Source organism: Myotis myotis, unplaced genomic scaffold (assembly GCF_014108235.1).
Source record: "Myotis myotis isolate mMyoMyo1 unplaced genomic scaffold, mMyoMyo1.p scaffold_m19_p_3, whole genome shotgun sequence".
Lineage (NCBI taxonomy): Eukaryota > Metazoa > Chordata > Mammalia > Chiroptera > Vespertilionidae > Myotis > Myotis myotis.
In genome coordinates, this window is record NW_023416335.1 from 137,999,794 (window position 1) to 138,005,663 (window position 5,870).

The 5,870-nt window shown below is 35.8% G+C and overlaps 1 long non-coding RNA gene across 1 annotated transcript; it reads left to right on the forward strand.

Moving 5' to 3' along the window:
* The first annotated feature begins 2,778 nt into the window (after positions 1–2,778).
* On the forward strand, positions 2,779–5,660 carry LOC118650081. The gene is made up of 3 exons (XR_004965848.1): positions 2,779–3,814; positions 4,474–4,523; positions 5,342–5,660. It is a non-coding gene; the product is annotated as an uncharacterized LOC118650081 (long non-coding RNA).
* The last annotated feature ends 210 nt before the right edge of the window (positions 5,661–5,870 follow it).

The following is a 5,870-nucleotide window of genomic DNA, read 5'->3' on the forward strand; positions in this document are numbered from 1 at the left end:
ATATAAATTTTAGAATGATCTTTTTTATAGCTACAAAAATCGTGCTGGGATTTTGATAGAAATTGCATTAAATTTATATATCAAATCAGGAAAAATGGACATCTTCATTATGTTGAATCTTCCAATCAATGAACATGGTATATCTCTCCATTTATTTAGACCTCCTTTTATTTCTTTTACTAGTGTTTTGTGATTTTCAGTACAGGCATCCTGTTTTTTTGATATTTATACCTAAGTATTTTAATGTTTGGAGTGATTGTAAATGGTATTGTGTTTTTAATGTTGATGTCAACATATTACTAGTAATTGTTAGTATATAGAAATGTAATTGGTTTTAATATGCTCAGTTTGTATCCTGTGGCCTTAATGAACTCACTTATTAGTTGTAGGAGGTTTTTTGTAGATCTCTTGGGATTTTCTATGCAGACTGTAAATAAGGACAGTTTTTATTTCTTCCCTCTTGGTTTATATACCTTTCTCTGCCCTTTATTGCACTGGCTAGAACTTTAGCACTATGGTGAATAAGAGTGGTAAGAGGAGACATTCTTTTTTTTTTTTTAATATATTTTATTGATTTTTTACAGAGAGGAAGGGTGGGGGATAGAGAGTTAGAAACATCAATGAGAGAGAAACATCGATCAGCTGCTTCCTGCACACCCCCTACTGGGGATGTGCCTGCAACCAAGGTACATGCCCCTTGACCGGAATTGAACCTGGGACCTTTCAGTTCGCAGGCCGATGCTCTATCCACTGAGCCAAACCGGTTAGGGCGAGACATTCTTTTCTTGTTCTTGATCTTAAATGAAAAGCATAATCATCCACCATTGAGTATAATGTTACCTGTAGGTTTTTTATGGAAGATCTTGATCAAATTGGGGAGGTTCTCTATTCCTATTTTTGTAAAGATTTTTTAAATGTTTTTTATTGATTTTAGAGAGAGAGGAAGGAAGAAGGATAGAGATTTAGAAACATTGATGAGAGAGAAACATCGAACGGTTACCTCCTGCAAGTCTCATACTAGGGATTGAGCCACAAACTGGTAATGTGTCCTGACAGGGAATGGAACCTGTGACCTTTGGTTCATGGGTTGATGCTCAACCATTCAGCCACACTGGTCAAGCTAAACATTTTTATCATGTGTTGAATTTTGTCAAATGTTTTTTGTGCATTACTTGGTATAATCATGCGACTTTATTGTTAGTATATTAATGGGGAATTACATTGATTAATTTTCAAATATTACACCAAGTATGTATAATTTTTATATATGTGTATTATATATGTAAATATGGATGTATATGGATGTCTGAATTTTATTTGGTAATATTTGTTAAGGATCTTTGCATCTACATTTATGAAGGATATTGGCTTGTGGGGTTTTTTATTTGTTTTTTTTTAACTGTCTTTGTCTAGTTTGGGCATCAGAGTAATAATAGCTTCATAGAATGAATGAGGAAGTATTTTCAGGAGGAATAAAAACTTATGTGTAATTGGTGCTAGTTTTTCTAGTAGTTGGTACCTATTTTGTTTTCATTCAATTTGAGATTTTCCTGGTTCTTGGTACAGTGACTGAATTTCCATTGAAATGGGGACATTATGGGTATTATGTTATGACACTCTGAATCTTATTTAAACCTTCTGTTTAGCTCGCTTCCTCTGACACCACTTCAGTAGGGGAAGAGATGAGTGGGAACGCTGCCTTATTATTTCCGGGTGAAGTAGAGGATCAAGACTCAGTCTTTATTGGCAGCTCGGGTGGGGGCTCTTATTACTGCTGGGTGTGGGTGTGAGTTCTAGCTTCCTGCTAGGCCTCCACTGCTATCTCCTTGGCTGGGAGAGGTAGGAGTGCCTCAGTACTGCTCTCCTTGTGACTTCTGTTCACAGCAAGGAGGGGTGGGCAGAATGGCCTTGTAACCATTACCACTGGGCAATGGTGGAAGTCCTATCTTCCCACAAGGCCTCCCCTGGCACCACCACAATGGGAAGTAGGAAGGAATGTGCATGAGTTCCAGGAAGGGGTGTTCCCAGATGGTTTATACTGTCATTGGGCAGTATGCAGTGAGAGCTCATCACTGCCTAACGGGGGTAAAAGTTCCAGTTTCCCACCTTGGTCTTCTCCGACACCCCATTGTTGGCACATTGGTATCTTCACTGCAGCCTGGAGAGGATGGAAGTCCAGGCTCCCATTTGGCCTTACCTGATGTGGATGGGGGTGAGGAGAGTTTTTTACTGTGGTGTTTGGCTGGAGTAGAGTGGTTATTGTCTCAAAGTTTTCTATATTGCTAGGCTGCCCTTTCTTGGCCCTTCGGTTAGATAAACCTGGGGTTGTTTATTTGTTTGCTTGCTTGTTTTTGTATGTACCTATTAGTATTTCTAGGTTAACAGCTTTTCCAACACCCATTCCAGGATATATAAGGCAAGAAGAAAACCCAGGGAATTTACCATCATAATGTCCCCAGGTGGTCTGTCTTTTTCTCTCCATATTTCAGAGTCTATTTATGTTTGTTTTATGGGTAATGGGCACATTTTACATTATATTTAATGGGAGAAGTAGGAAAAAATATAATTAGTCCCTCTTCCCAGAAGTCTCATTTATGATCATTTCATCTCACGCTTTGAGGCAATAATCTCTACCATACCATGGCAAATTATAATAAAGATATCTCCAAGTGTACAATTAGTGTCAAATGCAGAAGAGATTGTTATAGCTTAAGGATACTTCATGAAGCAAGAAGGACTTGACTTGAATTCCCATCATAATAAGTAAATGCCATCATATAAGTCCTATAATTCTTCAAACATTATCTAATAAAAAGCTAAAAAATAATTATAGTACCTTAGCTTTTACCATGTGCCAGACTCTGTGTTGGTTGGTTTATATGTGATTAAGGCTCTTTACAACCAAATGCAGTGGGCATTATTATAACTCTTTATTCTACAATTGAGGAAAGTGAGACTTAGAAACTTGAAATAAAGTGTTTGAACTGGATCTTTGTGAAACCGAATGCTAAACTTGAACTACTCTGCCATACTGACTCATTCCTTTCAGAGTCAAAGCAAATGCATGTAAAAAGGACCTCCAGGCACCATCTGCTTTGTTTAAACCCAAACTAAACTGTTGCCAGCTGAAAAATATATGAGCACATAGTAATATTGGAAGCAGACACTTTAAAGTGAGGTATGGGGATTCCAACCAAGATTTTACTTCTGACAATGCTACTTGCCTTTATGTCCCTCATTTCTCTGTGGGAAGCCGATGTAGAGAAACAAGCACTGTTCTTTAATTGAATATGATGTAAGATGTGCCAGCATTATGAATCACAAGACAATGAAATATTTTATGTGGCTTTAAAGCTCTTGCGCCTCAGGGGAGAATACATTCCTGGTCAATGACGTATTTTGAGGTTGTGTATTTATTCTACCTTTTTTAAGTTATATAAAAGCACTTTTCCTATAACCATTAATGCTATCCTTTTCATCAATCATATGCATCGCCATGACATTACCTTTGAATTCATTCTTTTTCTCTTTGAATATATGAATCCCTAGGAGTGTCTTTTTTAACAAACACCTCTCATAATTACTTGAAGACTCAATCTGAGCTGATCTTTTATTGTTCATATTCTATCTGCTTGTCTCCCAAATTTCCTGGGACTATTTCAGTAGATGTTCTAGGTCTTTCTTCCTTGCCTTTTAAATTATATCACTTATAAGAACATATCTCCTTGGAGTTGAAGCCCATGAAACACAGCAGTGCTGTCAGAGCTATAGAGAGAATTAAGAAGGGGGAATGGAGCGTGCGCTGTCTCTTCAGGTATATGGCATCCTCTTTACTAGGCTTCTGTCAACCTTTTGTTGCCTTTCCTTCACTGTAGAGATCAACAAAATATGCCTTGGTTTACCAAAACACCAACAGTATTTTTGTTTCACTTTTTAAATATTTTTGATACATAGAACTTTATAACTATGATTTTATGCTACATGAAGTAATATTTGAATGTTTTTATATAATATTCATTTGGAAATGAATACTTAAAGTATACATTTAAATTATAAAAACTGAGTTCCTGTGTGGATTTAAAAATAATTCTAATTCACTTCTTAAAAAATTAACTAGGCGATGGCTATTACAGAATATTCAAGGACACGTTTGTAAAGTAAACATTTAAATCTCTTTTTTGAATTGGTTAATTTTAGGAAACTGTAAGAAGATATATTTTTAATATTCCAGTCAATGTAGTTAATATTTATTAATAGTAATAGCTACAACTTTTTAAGCCCTTAATGACTTCTCTGTTGAGGGTTTTACATAAATAATTTTATTTTTCATAATACCCATATGAATTAGGTATAATCTTTTGTCCATTTTACTGATAAAAAAAATATGTGTAGAAAAAGTAAATCAATTTGCTCAAAGATAACCTAGAGCTGCTTGATCCCAAAGACTGATCTCCTTATTTTCCACTTTTACAGGTGAAGAAACTGAGCCAGAAGAAATTAAATGACTTGACCAAGATTACACAGTAAGTTGTATAAGCAGGATTCAATTAAAGGAAGTCTGACTTTGCAATTCACATCTTAACCAATATGCTACAGCCTCTGGCTGATTCTGAGACTGAAGGGTGCCTTCATTTTTGTTCAGTCCTTCAAAGCATTAACAAGTAATGAACATATCTTTTAGTTTTAGAAATAATTTTTCTCCAATTTCTCTTCCCTTTGCTATTAGGTTGAACCATATGAAATTAATGATATTCATTTACAAAATGGCAATTACATATAAACATGGATTTTTAAAAAATATACTTGTTCTCAATATAGCAACTATTTCCCCTTCCTTGACTTCTTGAATACCATTATTTTCTTTCTTATTGTTCAATCCTTTCACAACTCTGTAGACCATACAACTAGAATACCATATAAGAAAAAGAAAATTGGGTCTCAACCTCCTTTTTTTTTTTAATATATTTTATTGATTTTTTACAGAGAGGAAGGGAGAGAGATAGAGAGTTAGAAACATCGATGAGAGAGAAACATCGATCAGCTGCCTCCTGCACATCCCCCACTGGGGAAGTGCCTGCAACCCAGGTACATGCCTTTGACTGGAATCGAACCTGGGACCCTTCAGTCCGCAGGCCGACGCTCTATCCGCTGAGCCAAACCGGCTTTGGCTCAACCTCCTTTTAATACAGGCCTATAGCCTTCTGACCGGCCACCTTTTGAACACTGCTTTGTACATTTATTGTGATATTTATATTGAAATACCATGGGGCAACAGGGATACCAGTCATGATATTAGTGGTTTAGAGACTAATGAGTATGTTTTCCCCTGTTATTTATCCAGGTTTGAAAGAAACAAGCCAAGACAAAAATAAAATTGAAAAAATTTTTCAAAGTAAGTTTCTCCTTTCAACATTTTTCAATCAACATGTATTAAGTACCCACAAGGTACTGGCACTCTATGAAGTACTAGGGTGTAGAAAGATGTAAAATCGGGGAAACTTTTTTTCTGGGCCCTAGTAGAATTTAAAGGACAGATTATATACTTAACTATTAAGATTCATTCATTTGTTTATTTGTTTATTCATTTATGGCAATTTTCTGGTTTTTGAGATCTGCCCTTAAAGGAAAGTTATGGTGAAAAATCTGTCAGGGGCTATTACTTTCTCACCTTATAGTTGACTAACTTTGCAAATGACCAATTATAATTTTTTGAAATGGTGATTAATAGTTCACAAAATAAACTTCTAATGATGAGCTGTATGGATCAACTGATAATGAATCTAGATTCTTTTTCTTGAATACAGAGGTGGTTGGCAAAAAGGCACTCTATGTTCTGTGGTCGCCTGGGTTGCCAGGTTTCACAAACACGG